The sequence below is a fragment of the Bos indicus x Bos taurus genome, chromosome 6 (assembly GCF_003369695.1).
Source record: "Bos indicus x Bos taurus breed Angus x Brahman F1 hybrid chromosome 6, Bos_hybrid_MaternalHap_v2.0, whole genome shotgun sequence".
In the NCBI taxonomy this organism is placed as follows: Eukaryota; Metazoa; Chordata; class Mammalia; order Artiodactyla; family Bovidae; genus Bos; species Bos indicus x Bos taurus.
In genome coordinates, this window is record NC_040081.1 from 108,539,651 (window position 1) to 108,560,862 (window position 21,212).

The window sequence follows — 21,212 nt, forward strand, 5'->3', positions numbered from 1 at the left end:
GTGAAAGAGCAGAGTGAAAAAACTGGCTTAAAAGTCAACATTCTGTATGGCTGATTCATGTTGATGTTTGGCAGAAACCAACACAATTTTATAAAGCAATTATCCTTTAATTAAAAAAATTCATTAAAAAAAACTTCAACATTCAAAAAACTAAGCTCATGGCATCTGGTCCCATCACTTCATGACAAATAGATGGAAAAACAATGGAAATAGTGGCAGACTTTATTTTCTTGGGGTCCAAAATCACTGTGGACAGTGACTGCAGTCATAAAATTAAAATATTCTTGCTCTTGGAAGAAAAGCTATGACCAACCTAGACAGCATATTAAAAAGCAGAGACATCACTTTGCCAACAAAGGTCTGTACAGTCAAAGCTACATTTTTTCTGGTAGTCATGTACAGATATGAAAGCTGGATCATAAAAAGAAGGTTAGGTGCCAAAGAATCAATGCTTTTGAATTGTGGGAGTGTTGGAGAAGACTCTTGAGAGTCCCTTGGACAGAAAGATCAAAGCAGTCAATCCTAAAGGATATCAATCTTGAATATTCATTACAGGGACTGATTCTGAAGCTGAAGCTCTAATACTTTGGCCATCTGATGGGAAAAGCTGACTCATTAGAAAAGATCCTGGTGCTGGGAAAGATTGAAGGTGGGAGGAGAAGGAGATGACAGAGGATGAGATGGTTGGATGGCATCGCCGACGCAATGGACATGGGTTTGAGCAAACTCTGGGAGATAGTGAAGGACAGGGAAGCCTGGCGTGCTGCAGTCCATGGGGTTGCAAACAGCTGGACATGGTTTAGCAACTGAACAACAACAACAACAGCAAGGAATGGATAGCAGAACTCCTCCTTTCCATAGGCCCAGAGTAAATGGGGAAGGAGTATTTGAGGTCCAGAAACGGCAATTGTTATTAATCCATGAAAGTGAAAAGTGAAAGTGTTTGTTGCTCACTTATGTCTAACTCTTTGTGACCCCATGGACTGTATCCTACCAGGCTCCTCTGTCTATGGAATTCTCCAATGAAGAACACTGGAGTGGGTAGCTATTCCCTTCTCCAGAGGATCTTCCTGACTCAGGAATCATACCCAGGTCTCCTGCATTGCAGGCAGATTCTTTACCGTCTGAGCCACCAGGGAAGCCCTGATAATCCATAATACAAAGTAAAGTGTACGGTTTTCATGAGTGACTGCAGGGGGTCATCACCTTGTGTCTCAAACTGTGCCAGTGTATATCCATATTCTTCTAGCTAGTGTTTCTTTAACTTTAACCAAATTCCAGAGGAGACTTTAATCCAAACAACACCAGTGTCTTAGGAAGAAGAGCATAGAAGGATGAAGGGAGAAACCGATAGAATTGTCTTCCATCAAAATTCAGAAAACCAAACATTCTCTGGATATATAAATGCTACATTTCATTGATCCTGAGGGCCAGAATTTTTAACATTTCAAATTTGGATGCATCTTGTAACTCAAGGCATCACCTCAAATGAGAAACACTAGTCCTTTGTGATTTTGGGGGGGGGATTATTTGGTTTTCTGCATTTCTCAGTAAGAACGTCTAGTCATCATAAGTAAGGCATCAAAATATTCAAACAAAAATCAAAAGAGCTTTGAATTCAGAGTCAGGAGACCTAGAATTCCTGGTTCTGCCACGTTTGAGCTGAGTGGATTTAGCAAATCATTGCGTGTTTCTGAGTCTCTATTCCACAGATTCAAAACCTAAGGTGGGGTCAGCTGGTTCCTCAGTCTTCCTTTAAGAGCTTTTGGAGCAGGGCGGGGGGAGACAGGTGCATGTGGCTCCGGAGGTCTCCCCACCTCCTAGCTCTGTTCTGTGTTTTATCTTCTACAAAACAGACTTGTGTATTGTTTGTTTCTTTTTAAATAGAAATTTAATTGATTTATTACATTGAGTTAGTTTCAGGTGTTCAATAGTGATTCAGTATTTTTGCAGCATATATTCTATTATAGGTTATTACAAGATAATTGTTATAATTCCCTGTGTTATACAGTATATCCTTGCTGCTTACCTATTTTATGTAGAGTTGTTTATATCTGTTAATCCCATAACTCTAATTTGTCCCTCCCCACTGGTAACCATAAATTTGCTTTCCGTATCTGTGAGACAAAACAGACTTGCTTTTAAGTTTTCTTTTGAAGAATGGTTTCTGCTGTTAGGTAAGCAAAATTCTTTAAAAACCATCCAGTTGTCTATTTTTTCTTTCTTTTCTGTTTTTTTTTTTTTCTCCTCAGCTGTCATTTTTTAACTGCTATTGTGGGTCTAAAGAGTTTGTGAATTTGTCACCAGATCTTTGTACTCTCCTTTGAATGATGTCAGTTGAGTTATCTTTGAGAAACAAGAGTAAATCATAGTGATTAGAAGTACAGATATTGGGTCAGTCAGACCTATCTGGAAGTCATCTTTGCTGTGTGACACTGGTCAAGTAATTATAACAATTGAGGTAATTTTGTTATCTTCTTCATGAAGACAAGAAGATAGTTTATAGAAAATGTTCACACAATTTCTGAGCAATGAGATCCTTTGCCATGAGCAATGACTACTATTTCTGCCCCTTGGATAAGAAGTGTGAAGAGAGTCTTCTTTCCTCCTCATTCCTCCTCGTCATTGTCGACATTGCAGCTCTACCCTCTCTGCTCCCATTTACAGCTCATAGAAAGTCTCGCAAATTCTCGGACCCACAGTCAGCTTCCACAGGACAGTCTCCATTGGAGAGGACCTTGGCATATCGTCGGGGTTATTATTCACACGGTGTGTGTATGTGTGCTATGTCTCTTCAGTCCTGTTCGACTCTTTGCAACTGTAGCCCACCAGGCTCCTCTGTCCATGGGATTCTCCTGGCAAGAATACTGGAGTGGGGTGCCATGCCCCTACTCCAGGGGACCTTTCTGACCCAGGGATTGAGCCCACATCTCTTATGTCCCCTGCCTTGGCAGGTGGGTTCTTTACCACTAGTGCCACCTGGGAAGGCCCATTATTCACATAGTATAGGAGACCAATTCAGCCAATCCTAAAGGAAATCAACCTTGAATATTCATTGGAAGGACTGATGCTGAAGTGAAGCTCCAATACTTGGCCACCTGATACAAGGAGCTGACTTATTGGAAAAGACCCTGATGCTAGGAAAGATTGAGGACAGGAGGAGAAGCGGGTGGCAGAGGATGATATGGTTAGATAGGATCAGTGACTCAATGGACATGAATTTGGGCAAACTCTGGGAGATAGTGAAGGGCACGGCAGACTGGCGTGCTGCAGTCCATGGGGTCGCAAAGAGTTGGACATGACTTAGCCACTGAACAACAGCAACAACAAAATGAGTGAATAAGGAATTCCTTTCAGGCTGCTGCTGCTGCTAAGTTGCTTCAGTCGTGTCCATCTCTGTGCGACCCCATGGACTGCAGCCTACCAGGCTCCTCCATCCATGGGATTTTCCAGGCAACAGTACTGGAGTGGGGTGCCATTGCCTTCTCCCCCTTTCAGGCTGGTAAGGGACAAAAAAAATGCATACAACTGTGATAAAAGCAGATTGAGATTCAGTTTAATGGATATTTATTGTAGCTTGAGCCAGGGCACACGGGGTGGTGGAATGTATTCCCTGCCATTTAGGAGCTGACAAACCGGTAGTAATCAAGGTGGATACGGGAGTAAATGACATGCCAGAGAACTCAGAGCAGGGACTGATGGACCCCTGATGTATATCTGAGAAGGTTTCCAAGAGGAAACATTTGAACTTATCTTTGAGGAACGACAAGAATGATTGCCGGTGGGATGATGAAAGGGCAAAGGGCTTAGCTGGTAGCATGGCAACAACATAGAGTCCTCAAGAATAAAACAGCAGTAAAGAAAATCATACTCAGCACTGCTTCTTAAGTGCTAGGTACTTTTTTTTTTTTACTCTTTAAAAAATTATTTATTTTTAACTGGAGGATAATTGCTTAACAATATTGTGTGGTTTCTGCCATACATCAGCATGGATCAGCCATAGGTATACATATGTCACCTCCCTCATGAACTTCCCTCCTCCTACCCCATTCTCCCCTCAAGGCTGTCACAGAACTTGTCATATAGGAATTGAGTCATACAGCGAATACAGCAAATTCGCACTGGCTGTCTAATTTTACACATGATAATGTATATATTTCAATGCTACTGTCTCTATTTGTCCCACCCACTTCTTCTCCCTGGGCTTCCCAGGTGGCACTAGTGGTAAAGAAAGGAAAGGAAAGTGAAGTCACTCAGTCATGTCCAACTCTTTGTGACCCCATTAACTCTAGCCTACCAGGCTCCTCCATCCACGGGATTTTCCAGGCAAGAGTACTGGAGTGGGTTGCCATTTCCTTCTCCAAGTGGTAAAGAACCCTCCGGCCAATACAGGTAGACGTAAGAGACCTGGTTTGATACCTGGGTCAGAAGATTCCCCTGGAGGAGGGCATGGCACCCTGTTCCAGATTCTCACCTGGGAAATCCCACACCCAGAGGAGCCTGGCTGGCTATAGTCCATAGGGTCGCAAGAGCTGGACACGACTAAAGCAACTTAGCATGCACACTCCTTCCCCCACTGTGTCCACAAGTCTGCTGTCTATGTATGCATCTCTATTGCTGCCCTGCAGATAGCTTCATCAATACCATCTCTGTAGAAGTTTTATCAATACCATCTCTGTAGATTCCACATATATATATATATGCATTAATATGCAATATCTGTTTTTCTTTTTTTAACTTACTGCACTCTGTCTAATAGACTCTAGGTTTATCCACCTCATTAGAATCGACTCAAATGCAGTGCTAGGTACTTAAACAAAGCACTCTACGTGGATTATTTCATGTAGCTTATTTAATCCTTAAACAAGACAATTTTTGTGAGGCAATTTAAAAAATATAATTCATTTAATTTTGACTGTGCTGGGTCTTCATTGCTGCCTTCGAGCTTTCTCTAGTTGGGGCAAGCGGGGCCATTCTTCATTGAGGTGTGCAGGGCTTCTTAGCGTGGTAGCTTCTCTTGTTGCAGAGCACACGCTGTAGGGGCACAGGCTCTCAGTATTTGCAGCTTTAGGACTCTAGGGAGTGATCAGTAGTTGTGACACATGGGCTAGGTTGCTCTGTGGCATGTGGGATCTTCATAGACCAGGGATAGAACCGGTGTCCCCTGCACTGGCAGGAGGATTCCTATCCACTCTACCACCAGGGAAGTCCTGTGAGGTGAATTTTACTTAAATCCTCATTTTATAGATGAGGAAACAGAAGCACTTAGGATGAAATATTTTGCTTAAGCTGGTAAGTGGGACAGCCTGAATTTGGATTCAGATGTTTATGCTCTTAACAAATGAGCATCATCAATAGTGAGGCCGGTCAACCAGATCGGGGTCTGGTTATGGCACACTGCTCTGTGAACGCCATGGAAATGATCCTGGTCCTTTCTTGTAGGACAGGGCTTCTCAATCGAGGTACTATTGGTATTTTCTCCTGGCTAATTCTGCACCACGTAGGGCTATTCTCTGTACTCTGGGACGCTTAGAAGCATCTCTAGCTTCTAAGCACTGGAAGCTCCCTCCTTCAGTTATGACAACCAAAAATGCCTCCTGACATTTCTAAATGTCCTCTGAGAGGCAGAGTCTCCTCCAGCTTGGAATCACCACTGCAGGCAAGCTCTCACTGGTTTGCTACTCAAGACCAGCAGAGCAGAAGCCAGCAGCGGTTCTTCTGCTGTGCACAAAATTGTCTCCGGCAAACTCTCAGCTTGGAAATTGCTCATCTCAGCAGCTGAGGTCTTGATTTCCCCAAGGTGTCCCTCACAGCCACTGTCTGTGGGAGTCAGTTGGTTATATGTCCTGATGAGGCCTTTCCTGTGTTTGAAGGAGGTGTGTCCTTGGACTCACCCAGGCCTGCCGGTGGCACAATTACATCTCTGCATGGTGCTTGCCAAAGCATGACAACTGGAACACTTTGATCCAAGGCTTGTTTCACTCTGACCAGAATCAGAAGTTTTGAAACTTGGGCTGCATGGGCTGTATACCACAGGCTGCAAGCCTGTATATCTATTCATCTTTTCATTTCTTGGGCCAACCTCCACAGACAACACTTCTGTAATCTTCTTAAAGGCCTTTTCTATGTGACTAGGGCTTTTCAGAGTCTGTTTGGGAGGTTTATCTACATTATCAGTATCTCTTCCTTTGAAGCAGGATCCTGGGTAGACCCAGCAGAGGAGTTCTGAGGTTGGGTCTAGATGATAGGGGCTTCCCTTGGTGGCTCAGGGGTAAAGATTCTGCCTGCTGATGCAGGAGATGCAAGAGACATGAGTTTGATCCCTGTGTTGCGAAGATCTCCTGGAGGAGGAAATGGCAACCCACTCCAGTATTCTTGCCTGGGCAATCCCATGGACAGAGAAGCCTGGTGCACTGCAGTTCATGGGGTCTCAAAAGAGTCAGACACGACTTAGCATCTAAACAGTGACAACTGGACTACAGGAGAAGCCAAAACCTTAGAAGGAGCAGACAGGGTGGAGTTGGGTAGAAGGCCCAAACTCAAAATCAGAAGAGCAGACCAAAGATTTTCCAAAATGGAGATGTTGAGCCATACTCTTGGATAGTGGGAGGAATCTGGGGTGATTGTGCATATCAGTAGCTGTCCTTTGAGGCATTATTTGTAAAACTAACATTTAATGGGCACTAGGTATGGACCAGAGAGAAGGCAATGGCACCCCACTCCAGTACTCTTGCCTGGAAAATCCCATGGATGGAGGAGCCTGGTAGGCTGCAGTCCATGGGGTTGCTAAGAGTCAGACACGACTTCACTTTCACTTTTCACTTTCATGCAATGTAGAAGGAAATGGCAACCCACTCCAGTGTTCTTGCCTGGAGAATCCCAGGGATGGGGGAGCCTGGTGGGCTGCAGTCTATGGGGTCGCACAGAGCTGGACACGACTGAGGTGACTCAGCAGCAGCAGCATGGTATGGACCAGACACGGTGCTTCTCAGAACAACCCCAAGTGGCAGGCTCTACCATTTCAGAATGGAGGTAGAGATGCTTCGGGAACTTGTTCAGAGTCACATGGCTTGGATATGGAAGGGCAAGGATGAGAACTCTGTCTGACTCCAGAGCTCAGATATGAATGACTGAGGTCCGTGTTGGAACAGAACATGCTTCGAGGGCATGTTCTTTGGCCCATTGGTAATTTGCAATGTGTTGTTTAATTTCCGCATATTTGTTAATTTATCAGGTTATTTTTTGTGATTGATTTCCAGTTTCATTCTGCTGTGTCAGGAATCATATTCTGTATAATTTCAATCCTTTTACATTTGTTGAGGCTTCTTTTACAGATTGGCTTATGGTCTACCCTGGAGAATCTTTCACTGTATGCTTAAGAAGAATGTGTATTCTGACACTGTTGGGTGAAGCATTCTACAGATGTCAGTTAACTAGAGTTAGAGTGTTCAGGTTTTCTATTTTCAAAATCTTATTTGCTCTATGCATTATTGAAAGTGGGGATATTATTTTTGAACTGCCTATTTCTCTCTTTAATTCTGTTTTTTAAAATTTACTTTGGAATTATCTTGGATGTGTATATGATGACAAATTGTGATGCTTTATGAGGTGACCATTTTTATTATTATAAAATAGTTTTCTTTACATCTAATAACAATATTTTTCTTTTGGTCTATTTTGTCTGATCTCAGTGTAGCCACCACAATGTTCTGCTTGCCGCATGCATGATACATCTTTTTTCTCCCACTTTTTAAACATTCCACTTGTGTGTGTGCTTTCTGTTGCAGCTATTGAGTTGATCATTTTATGGCTTCACTCTGTTTGTATGGCAGATTACACATATCTTTTTTCTTGATCGGTATAGCTAGAGATTCATCATTTATATGGATCTTTTTAAACAAGCAGCTTATGGTGATTTTTCTCTATTTTTGGTTTCTTATTTCATTGATTTAAACTTTTCATTACTTCCTGTCTATTACTTTGGATTTCAGTTCTTATTTTTTATTAGCTAAGCTAACTGATCTTGGACATGTTAAAAAAGTTGACAATGTAAGCATCTGACTATAAATTTTTCTCTAAGCATGGCTTTATTTCTATCTCTCAAATTCTGATACAGTACTTTTCATTCACTTTGAAATATCTTCTAATTTTCCTTGTTTCAAGTTTTCTTTGAAAAAACTGTATTATTTTGATGTGATCATTTTCCTAGATATTTGGATTTTCCTGATATTTTTCAATTTTTGGATTTTAGTTTAATTCTGTAGTAGTCAGAGAAAAGAGATTGTATGATTTCCATCCTTTAAAATGTATTGAGGCTTTTTAATGACACAGCATGTGGTATATCTCAGAGAAGGCAATGGCACCCCACTCCAGTACTCTTGCCTGGAAAATCCCATGGGCGGAGGAGCCTAGTAGGCTACAGTCCATGGGTTCTCTAGAGTCGGACAGGACTGAGCGACTTCACTTTCACTTTTCACTTTCATGCACTGGAGAAGGAAATGGCAACCCACTCCAGTGTTCTTGCCTGGAGAATCCCAGGGCCGGGGGAGCCTGGTGGGCTGCTGTCTATGGGGTCGCACAGAGTCGGACACGACTGAAGCGACTTAGCAGTAGCAGTGGTATATCTCAGTGAATTTCTAAGCACACTTGAAAACTATCTATCTTCTGTTGTTTGGTTACTTGTGCTATAAATGTCAGTTAGATCAAATTGGGGGTAAATGCTGTTTAAGCTTCTATTAGACTTTATTCCATTTGATTTATCATCAACTACTAGAAGAAGCGTGCTGAAATCTCAAAATATGCTTAAGATCTGCTCAGCTCTCCTTTAGTTATATCAGTTTTTACTTCATGTGTTTTGAGACTTTGTTACTCAGGATTTAGGATTGTGAGGTCCCCATACATTCAGAATTGTGAGGTCTTCTTTAAATTAAATAAATTAAATCTTTCCATTCCATTGAACTGTCCCTCTTTATCACTGGTAATATTCTTTGTCCTGAAGCCCATTTTGTGTGATGCTTATATAGTCACCCAGTTTTCTTATTGCCAATGTTTGCATCGTATAGCATGTTATATCCTTTTAATTTCCGAATGTAAGACATAACAGTCTATGTCTCTTCTCCCCAGGTACAGTACTATTATAATCAGACAATCAATCAATAATGCATTCTTTTCGGTTTTTTCTTTAAACAATTTCCTTTTAAAATTAAAAAAATTAATTGGAGGGTAATTACTTTACAGCATTGTGTTGGTTTCTGCCATACAGCAATGCAATGGAAATCAGTCATAATTATATGTATATCTCCTCCCTCGTGAGCTCCCTCCCCTCTCCCATCCCATCCCTCTAGGTCATCACAGAGTGCCAGACTGGGCTCCCACTATTACATATCTATTACTTATCTGTTACATAGAAGCTTCCCACTAGCTAGCTATTTCACACATGATGGTGTATACATGTCAGTCCACTTTCTCAATTTGTCCTTTCTGCTCCTTCTCCTGCTGCATCCACAAGCCTGTTCTCTATGTCTGCATCTCTAATTCTTCCCTGTAAACAGGTTCATCAGTATTATTTTTCTAGATTACATGTATATGTGTTAATGCATGATAACTGTTTTTCTCTTTCTGACTTGCTTCACTCTGTATAACAGGCTCTAGGTTCATCCACCTCACTAACTGACTCAAAACCATTCCTTTTAATGGCTGAGTAATATTCCATTGTATATAAGTACAACAGCTTCTTTATCCATTCATCCATCAATGGACATCTAGGTTGCTTCCATGTCCTGGCTTTTGTAAATAGTGCTGCAATGAACACTGGGGTCCAATTGTCTTTTAGAATTGTGGTTTTCTCAGGGTTTATGCCCAATAGTGGGATTGCTCAGTCCTATGGTAGTTTTATTCCTAGCTTGTGAGGAATCTCCATACTATTCTCCATAGTGGCAGTAACAATTTACATTCCCACCAACAGTGCAAGAGGATTCCCATTTCTCTACATCCTCTTCAGCATTTATTGTTTGTAGTTTTTTTTTTTTTTTGATGATGGCCATTTTGATTGGTATGCAATGATAGCTCATCGTAGTTTTGATTTGCATTTCTGTAATAATGAGTGATGTTGAGCATCTTTTCATGTGTTTATTGGCCATCTGTACGTCTTCTTTGGAAAAATGTTTAAGTCTTCTGCCCATTTTTTGATCAGATTGTTTGTTTTTCTGATAATGAGCTATATGAGCTGCTTATATACTTTGGAGATTAATTCTTTGCTAGTTGCTTCATTTGCAATTATTTTCTCCCATTCTGAGGGTTGTCTTTTCATCTTGTTTATGGTTTCTTTTTCTGTGCAAAAGCTTTTTAGTTTAATTAGGTCTCATTTGTTTATTTTTGCTTTTATTTCCATTAATCTAGCAGGTGGGTCAAAGAGGATCTTGCTGTGATTTATGTCAAAGTGTAAACAATTTCCTTTTAAATGATTAAACCTTGAGGAAAAATTTTTTTCCTTTACACAGATAGTTATTATTTAAACTACTCATACTCCTTTGAATAGACCCAAGTTTCTATATGGTATCATTTTATTTTTGTCCCCAAAACTTCCTGTAACCTTACTTGTAGTCGAGATATCCTCACTAAATTCTTCTAGTTTTTGCTTATCTGAAAATATTTAAAATTACCATTCACCTTTGAAAGACGATTCACTGGATTTAGATGACACTTTTTCCCCTTTCGACACTTTTTCCCCTTTCAACGCTTTACAGATATTTTATTGCCTTGTATCCTGTATTGTTTGTGATATGAACTCTGTAATCATTCTTATCTTTGCTTCTCTGAATATAATGTGTCATTTTTACTAATGGCTTCTTTGAAGATTTTTCTCTTATCACTGGTGTATAGCAGTTTGATTATGGGGGTGGATTTTTTTTTTATTTTGCTTGAAACTTATTGAATTTTTTGATTGTGTATGTTTATAGTTTTCATTAAATATGAATAAATTCCAGCCATTATCACTGTAAATATTCTTTTCTGCCTTCCTTCTTTTTTCAGAGTACAGTTGCATTTGTATTAGACTTCTTTATATTGTCCCTTACTGTTATTGGAGCTCTGTTAATTTTTTCTATCCTTTTTTTTTCATTTTGTGCTTAAGTTTAAATACTTCCTATTGCTATGTTTTCAGAGCATACTGACCTTTTCTCTCTCCATTGATGTCTAATCAGTTATTAATACCATGCAGTATTTCATTTCAAATGTTCTCTTTTTCAGGTCTAGAAGATCCCATTGGTTCTTTTTTATTCCTTCTATTTCTCATCTCATCATTTTCATGTTTTCTCATACATTCTTATATACAAATATAGCTTTAAAGTCCTTTCATTATCTACATCATTTCTGGATCTAATTTTATTGGTGAAGAGATTTTTTGCCTAGAAATATCTCTGCAATTTTCCCTTTGCATGAGTTGGAAATGCAGTTAGTTTCAAGTAACCGAATACTAGACTAAGGGCAACTTAAATAAATAAATAGAGGTTTATTTGTCTCTTAAGATATCTGGTGCTAACTCAATAGCTCAATAATGTAAGGATTGCTGTTATTCTTTTGGTTGTTTTACTTGTGTTGGTAACTTCATTGTTCCAAGAAAACCTCCAGGCATCACAGTTTGCGTTAAGTAGGAAAAGCATCATGTCTCAAATCTATATATATTTTCCCTCAAATGTGTTGGTTTTCTAAAAATTCAGCCAAGTGATTTTCCACCTTACTGGCCAGAACTGAGTCACATGACTTCTTCCAGACTAACTACTTGTCAAGTCAAACAAAGTTACCACAACTGGTTTAGACCAATGAGAAATCTTCTCCTTGGGCTTGTAAACTGAGGCTCTGATTAGCCAGGAGATGAGTGGTGGGGAAGAGACACCACAGTGTGCCTATGCTCTGTGGCGGCACAATGTCAAGTTCAATATCAGAATGGCTTTTGATATCATCTGGTAGGAAATTAGGTGGGAGAGAAGAGAGATAAGAGTAATGTGTGTAACCTCCGATTCAAATAAATAAAATTTCAGAAGTAAATTATAAGACTTTTTGAAAATGTTTAGGTTTTGTGGTCTTTTCTGCATGCTTGCATGCTAAGTTTTCTCAGCTATGTCTGACTCTTTGTGACCCTACAGTCTATAGCCCGCCAGGCTCCTCTGTCCATGGGATTCTCCAGGCAAGAATACTGGAGTGGGTTGCCATGCCCTCCTCCAGGAGATCTTCCTGACCCAAGTTTCAAACTCGCATCTCTGATGCCTCCTGCACTGGGAGGTGAGTTCTTTACCATCAATGCCACCTGGGAAGCCCAACATACAGGCAGTCGATTGGTGAGATTTATACCAGCTGAAGCGTCTCGTGACGCACAGGGTAGGGAGCATCACAGTAAACTGAAGAAAACCGATACTGGTGAACTCCTGTTTCTTGAAAGTTTTTGTTGTGATTTGTGTGACCTTCAACAAAGTGACCTCTCTAAGCTTCAATTTCTTCATCAAAAACTAGAAATAAAAGCATGGCTTTTGTGGCAGATTAGGGGAGATACTATATCTAGCTAAAAGCCTCAGTTCTCAAAGACTTAAGTGTCAGAGCCACTTTATACCCTTAGAAACTATTGAGGACTCCAAAGAGCTTTGCTTATATTTCTAGTAGCTATTGACCTTTACTGTATCAAAAATTAAAACAGAATTTTTAAAAAAATATGTGCTTCTTAACTTATAAACACAACAATAAAATGCATCGAACAATAAAATAACAATATTTTCCAAAACTAAAAAAAAATTTGAAAAGACTGGCATTGTACTGTTTTCTTAAATTTCTCCTGATTTGGTAGAAGACAGCATGATTTTCCTGTTCATTTCTTCATGCAATCTGTTGTGATATCACGTGACATGTAGGGTCTGGAAAACTCCACTATACACTTGTGAGAGAATGAGAATGAAAAAGTCATTTCAGTATTACTGTGAAAATAGTTTTGATCTCACAGACTTGCTTGAAAGTATCTCTGGGGATCCCTGGATAAATATTGAAGCCTGTTGGTTAAGAAAATTACCAAAGGGAACTGTGAGAGGAAGTGATGAATTAGGAGATTGGGACTAATAAATACACACTGCTGTATATAAACTAGATAACTATTGATAACAAGGATCTACTAAATAGCACAGGGAACTCTACTCAATATTCTGTAATATCCTATATGGGAAAATAGTCTGAAAAAGACTATATATATATTTATTACATATATATAAAACATATAAATGCGTGTGTGCTAAGTCATTTCAGCAGTGTCCGAATCTTTGCGACCCCATGGACTGTAGCCTGTCAGGCTCCTCTGACTATGGGGATTCTCCAGGTAAGAATACTGGAGTTGATTTCCATGTCCTCCTCCAGGGGATCTTCCCAACCCAGGGATTGATATATATATAAAACTGATTTATATATATTATATATATATTATATAATAATATATTTATATTACATATGGAATAATATTACATATAATATGTATATTTACATATAATAGAGTAATATATTATATTATATTACATATAATACAATAATATATTACATATATAATATTAAATATAATATATAATGTGATAATATATTTATATATTGCATGTAATAGAATATCATATATTATATATATTTATAATACACAATATATTTATATATTATATATATTTATAATACATATAATATATATTTATACATATATAACTGATTCACTTTGCTGTATACCTAAAATTAACACAATATTGTAAATCAACTCAGTTCAGTTCAGTTCAGTCGCTCAGTGTTCGACTCTGTGACCCCATTGACTGCAGCATGCCAGGCCTCCCTGTCCATCACCAACTCCCAGAGTTTACTCAAACTAATGTCCATTGAGTCAGTGATGCCATCCAACCATCTCATCCTCTGATATTAGAGCCCCTTCTGCTCCCACCTTCAATCTTTCCCAATTAGGGTCCTTCCCAGCATCAGGGTCTTTTCAAATGAGTCAGTTCTTCGCATCAGGTGGCAAAAATATTGAAGTTTCAGCTTCAGTATCAGTCCTTCCAATGACTATTCAGGCCTGATTTCCTTTAGGATGGACTGGTTGGATCTCCTTGCAGTCCAAGGGACTCTCAAGAGTCTTCTCCAACACCACAGTTCAACAGCATCAATTCTTTGGCTCTCAGCTTTCTTTATAGTCCAACTCTCACATTCATACATGACCACTGGAAAAACCATAGCTTTGACTAGAGGGACCTTTGTCTCTTGAAGAATTTTCCACAATTTGTTGTGATCCACACAGTCAAATGCTTTGGCATAGTCAATAAAGCAGAAGAAAATTGACTATATTCCACTAAAAATTTAAGATAGGCTCTTCCTTTCCTGAGTAAACATGGGCAAGTTATTAATCATATTTGTATCTCAGTTGTGCCATCGCTAAAAAAGAGCTAACGATGTTGCCTCTTTATAGGACTGCTCTGAGGTTATCTGAGCTCTCTCAGGCTTGCACGTGGGCCTTAGTAAGTGTTCAGTGCTAGGTCACACTGCTCCCTAGTGAATATACAACAAATAGGTTTTTCCCCCTGTTTCTTTAGAGCAGACTGGACCTTTGACACAGTTTGTTTAAGAAGTGAAAGAGGCAAACCTCCAGTTTTAAGCAGAAGGGCTGAAATATGAATAAAATGATCTCTTTGAGAAGTAATGCTGAATCATGCCATCCACCCATCATTCCCTCAACCATTATTTGACTTATTTCTGGCCACAAACTGTGACATGGGTGAGGCATATGTATTATCCCCATTTTTACGTACCAGGCCACTGAGACTGAGGTTAAATGCCTTGCCCACAGTCAGCAGTCTCTAAAGATCCTGCTTATCTTCCTGCTCCACACCACACGCCTTTGAAGTCTGCCCTGCCTGCGCGTCCTGATTTTTGCACATTAACATGCGTGCAGTGCACCTGCCCCCTGGGAGGCAAGTCCGCCTGCATCAGCGTTTGAAGCTGGTGTCTGAAACTTGTTTTTATTAAAGATGGAAATTCACTGAATAGGCAGATGGACTTGAAGGCCTTTACACTGCTTTTGAGATCAAGATGCTGGGTGAGTGTTATTATCCATGTGCTCATAGTTTGATCAAAAAAGCAAAACTGACCCGAAGAAAATGAGATCTGGGAAGGGGGCAGTGGTCATCAACTTTGAGCCAGGAGACCTCAGGCTTATTCAAATTTAGATTTGGGAAGTTACTACGGTTTGAGGAGAAAATGTCTGCCTGAGACATTAATGCATTCCGTAGCTGACCTCGGTGTCGTAGGAGAACGGGAATGGTGTGGTGGTTCAGTATCATTAGCAGAGGTGATGATGCACACGCAGTGATTCCTGGGAGAATCTTGCAGGCAAGAAGCTGAGGGAGAAAGGTGAAGCTGCTAATTAAACATTCGAGTCTTCAGAGAAGGACTGCTGCTTGATACTCTTAATAGTTCTTGTAGTGATACTGCTAATAATGATACTGCCTGACATGGTCTGAGTTTTCTCAGACTCAGTACCAACGACTTTGCATCCTCCATGTCATTAAATTCTCTCAAAAACCTATGAGGGAGATGTTTTTATTATACCTACTTCACAGGTAAGAAAAGTTAGTCTCAGGGATGTCATAGTAGTGAGTAGTGAGGAAAAACTGAAACCAGCTCTGATATTAGAGCCCAAACCACTTAATGTACTGCTTCCCTAAGATTTTTTAATCTCAATGGAAAATAAAACAATGACTCTTAAGACAGTTATTGATTGCTGGAGATATGACCATTTGGTGACTAAATCAACTCTGAGTTTCCTTGGGCTAAGTTTAACCTTCTTGCTATTTACTCATTAGGACTTCAAACATGGATGAATGCCTGTCATTTTTGACACCTGTCATTTCTCCTTATGGCTCCTGGAATAATGTTCAAACCCTCTGAATAAAGTTGGAAGTTCACAATATTCCCTCAGAGTAGGTTTTTGGAAGTCAACAGGAGGAAGGCAGTGCTTGGAACCTCACCATTGTCCAAGTTCATTAACCAGAACCCACTCTGTGCAAAACACATAAGTGATGCAGGGCAGATCCACTTAGTGCTTCTTCTGAGAGCTCACAGTCTTGGATAGGAGATCAGATGTGTTCATAAATAATAAGCTAGAAAGTGGTTGCTGTCTTAAAAAAGGGACTAACTTGTGACAAGTTCAGATGTAGAAGAGAGGCAAAAAACACTGAGAGATGATGTTCTGTGAAGGTCAACGGTGAGGCTGGGAGGGTTAGCTGGAGGGGAGAGAGACTGGAAGCAGGACGAAATCCAGCCCACCATCTGACTTGTAAATAAAATGTTATTGGAACCCAGTTATGCGCTTGGCTCATGTCTTGTCCATGGCCACCTTCTCGCTGTGACAGAAGAATTAAGTAGTTGCCTCCAAGACCGTATATGGTCCATGAAGTCTAAAATATCTACTGCTAAGTCTAAGTGGCTTCAGTCATGTCTGACTCTGTGTGATCCCATAGATGGCAGCCCACCAGGCTCTGCCGTCCCCGGGATTCTCCAGGCAAGAACAGTGGAGTGGGTTGCCATTTCCTTCTCCAATGCATGAAAGTGAAAAGTGAAAAGTGAAAATGAAGTCGCTCAGTCGTGTCCGACTCCTAGCGACCCCATGGACTGCAGCCTACCAGGCTCCTCTGTCCATGGGGTTTGCCAGGCAAGAGTACTGGAGTGACCTCACCTTTTACAGAAAAAGTTGTCTAAGTCCTGGACTAAGACCCTGGACTCCAAGGCTGTTGAAGCATCAGCATTTCCCTTTACCCAGTGGAGACATGGAGAAATGAGAGGTGACTAACCAAGGTGAGAAAGTGAGTTATTGATAGATGTCAGCCTAAAGCTATCTATCAATAGGTCATGTTGATTGGGTGTTTCCTTTATACTGGACATCACAGGAAACAGTTTCTTATGTGTATCGTCTCATTTATTACAGCATCTGGTAAGGTAGGAGGTTTTTTCCATTTTACAGATGAGGGGAGCATAGTGGGCTGAACAGTGCCCCCCAAATTTATGTCCATCCAGAACCTTCAATGTTACTTTACTTGAAAACAGGGGAGTTTGTGTATATATTTAGTTAAGAATCTGGAGATGAAATCACACTGGATTTTAGTGTAAATCCCCCATCCCGAACCCCCCTCCCTCCTCCCGCCCCATCCCATCCCTCTGGGTTGTCCCAGTGCACCGGCTTTGAGCACCCTGTTTCATGCATAGAACTTGAACTGGTAATTATTAGTCTTTTAAGTCACCCAGTTGTGGGAGCCATAGGAAATTAATACACGGGCAGAGGCACAGGGAACTTAAAACGCACAGCCTAGACTCAAGTCTCGATCGGGGTTGATTCTGGCTCCAGAGCCCATCCCCCCCCCCCCTTCTGTCCACAACCAGGTGGCTGCAGCCATCCAAACAGTCAGCTGGGGTGTCTGAGCAGACAGCACCACTGAGCACAAGCCACCTGGAATTGAGCAGAAGGTTCTGGATCAGTCTCATGTGTAGGTGTGGGAATCGCAACATTGCATTATTTTACCCTGGAGCCAAGAGTCTCTAGCACAAGGAGGTGAATTTACTGCCTGACATACACGCCTGCTGTATTCATTGGCTTAGACAATCCGTGGGACATGGGGATTGCTGAAATAGATATAGTACCGCTTGAAGAGCAGTTTTCTGGTTCGATATCTCATCTGAAAGCTGGAGAAGGACCTTTAGAACTTGGAGAAAAATAAAGCTCCCGGGCTTTACATCTTACCTGTCTGCCCTCAGACCTAGGAAAGATTAGGGGACTGGCTAGTCTTGCATTGAATCTGCTTGAGCATGCCTTAAATCACTAAGTAAGGTCACATGCATCATTAAATCCTGAGTATAACTCTGTGGTTTTTATAGATTAGGAAACTGAGGCTTTGAGAACTGGCTAAGGATGCGTTTCCAAGATCACAAGGCTACTAAGGTGTGGGTCCAGAATTTAGAGTTAAATATTCTGAGGAATTCTCTTCCCCCTACAACACGGATGCTTTTCAAAGTAATTCTCTTCTGCCTTGGGTCTTTGCTTTTCTCCTTTTCCTCCCTCAGCAGAGATCCAGCCAAGACAAGGCCTCCAGCTTGGAGACAGGCCTGGAGGTCTGTCTGGTCATCTTTTGTCACATTGTCACTTTGACCCTGAAATGTGAATCATCCTTCAAATGGAAGTAGTTCTGGAGTCTTGCCCTGTTCCTCTTTTCTTTTAGTCCACAAGCCCCACCCCATCTCCTGATCTCCTTGCTCACTGTGTCGTGGGTTGTGTGGGGTATGACAGGGTTGGAAATGCCCAGATCCTGGTGCCTCTTCGTGACTGTTCAGAACTTGTTGCCGCTGTTCAGCTGGTAAGTCGTGTCCGAGTCTTTGAGATCCAATGAACTGCAGCACACCAGGCTTCCCTGTCCTCCAGTAACTCCTGGAGTTTGCTCAAACTCATGTCCATTGAGTCAGTGATGCCATCCAACCATCTCATCCTCTGTTGCCCCCTTCTCTTCTCGCCCTCAATCTTTCCCAAATCTTTGAGTACTTGCCTTGCTTTTCTCACAGAAGCATGCTCTACTTGGATTGAAGAGAGAGTGTCATGTAGGAATTTTTAGCACTGAAAAGTGAAAGTGAAAGTTGCTCAGTCGTGTCCGCCTCTTTGCAACCCCATGGACTATATAATCCATGGAATTCTCCAGGCCAGAATACCGGAGGGGGTAACCGTTCCCTTCTCCAGGGGATCTTCCCAACCCAGGGGTAGAACTCAGGTCTCCCACATTGCTGGCAGATTCTTTATTAGCTGAGACACCAGGGAAGCCCAAGAATACTGGTGTGGGTAACCTGTCCCTTCTCCAGGGGAACTTCCCAACCCAGGAATCAAACAGGGGTCTCCTACATTGGAGGCAGATTCTTTAGCAACTGAGGTACTAGGGAAGCCCAAAGTCAATAAAGGGCTTCCCAAGAGGCTCAGTGGTGAAGAATCCACCTGCCAATGCAGGAGATAGGGGTTCAATCCCTGGGCAGGGAAGATTCCCTGGAAGAAGGAATGGCTACCCACTCCAGTATTGTTGCCTGGAGAATTCCATGGACAGAAGAGGCTGGTGAGTGTATTTTATTAGTTTCAACATAGTGGTTCAATATATATTATATTTCATTTAAAGTTATTGTAGAAAATTGGTTACATTACCAGTGCTGCACGAAATATGTAGCTTATTTATCTCATACATAATAGCTTGTACCTCCGAATCACCTACCTTTATTTTTCCCCTCTCTTGTTCCCTCTCTCCACTGCTGCTGCTAAGTCGCTTCAGTCGTGTCTCTCTACTGGTAACCACTAATTTCTTCTCTATATCTGTGTCTGCATCTGTTTTATTATATTAATTTGCTTGTTTTTTTTTTTTTTTTAGAATTCCACATATAAGTCATAACATAGAGCATTTGAAATCAACAACTTTAAACCTGAATGTATCTTTTAACTTCCTACTAAACCCTAGCACTTAGATCAATTCCAAATCATGTTGTTAAATTTCTGTAGTCATTAAAATTAACGCAAAACATTGGAATTAGAGGTTTCCACAGGGGACCTTCCCTGGTGGCTCAGATGGTAAAGCATCTGCCTGCAATGCAGGAGACCTGGGTTCCATCCCTGGGCTGGGAAGATCCCCTGGAGGAGGGCATGGCAGCCCATTCCAGTATTCTTGCCTGGAGAATCCCTTTGGATAGAGGAACCTGGTGAGTTACAATCCATGGTGTCGCAGAGTTGAACACGACTGAGTGACTAAGCACAGCACCTCACAGGGAGTCTGTGTTCTCCTGTAGGAATTGCTTCATTTCCTAGTTTGAGAAGCAGAAACTCAGAGTGTGCATGCTAAGCCTCTTCAGTCATGTCTGATTCTTTGCAACTTCCTGGACTGTAGTTTGCCAGGCTCCTTTGTCCATGGGGTTCTCCAGGCAAGAATACTGGAGTGGGTTGCCATGCCCTCCACCAGGGCATCTGGAGGATCTAACTCAGGGATAGAACCCTTGTCTCTTATTTCTAACCTGCATTGGTAAGTGGGTTCTTTACAATTGGCACCACCTAGGAAGCCCACAGACCCAGAGCAGGGGCTCTCAGCTTTCATCAGGCATAGGAATTACTGAGGGAAATTATGAAATGATATTCCTGCTCCCTGGCCACAGAGGGTCTGATTCAGTAGCTTTAGGTGGGCCCATAAACCTGCCTTTTTTTTTTTTTTTTTAACAGCTATTCCAGATGATTCTGAATAAAATGTGAACACTGACCTGGAGGGAAAAGAAGGATCATCCGTAAAACTCTCCTCTTTTTAGCCAGGTTTTCAACAGGAGCTGTTAATAAATAGTAGACAATTAACAAAAAATCATAATTAATATATCTTGAACAATAACTCTGTGTCACTCAGACAAGGAGTACAGACTTGTGGACACAGTAGGGGAAGGGGAGGGTGGGGCGAATTGAGAGACAGCCCTGAAACATATGTATCACCATATGTAAAATAGACAGCCAGTGGGAACGTGCTGTTTGATGAAGGGAGCGCAGCCCAATGCTCTGCGACAACCTAGAGGAGTTGGAAGGGGTGGGAGGGAGGTTCAAGAGGGAGTGGACATGTGTATACCTACGGCTGATTCATGTTGATACAGGACAGAAACCAACCCAACATGGCAAAGCAATTATCCTCCAGCTAAAAATAGCTAAATTAAAAGAAACCATATCGACTCCAATAAATTATGTTCTAAAATAACAACAACAAAATTCACCGTGTGTCACACTGTCACAATGAGGTTTTATAATCTCATGCATATGTATATGTGTTTAGTTGCTAAGTTGTATCTGACTCTTTGTGACTCCGTGGACTGCAGCCTGCCAGGCTCCTCTGCCCATCGGATTTCCCAGGCAAGAACACTGGAGTGGGTTTCCATTTACTTCTCCAAAGGATCTTCCCAACCCAGGGATTGAACCTGCAGCTACTGCATTAGCAGTCAGGTTCTTTTACCACTGAGCCACCTGGGAAGCCCTTACATAATCTCAGACGTTACTTCATTTCATCCTCAAAACAACCTATATAATAAGTATTATTATTTTACATGTGTACAGATGAGAAGACTGAGGTCCAGAGAGATGCCCAGTATCACATAGCTAATACTAAGTGATGTGAAAC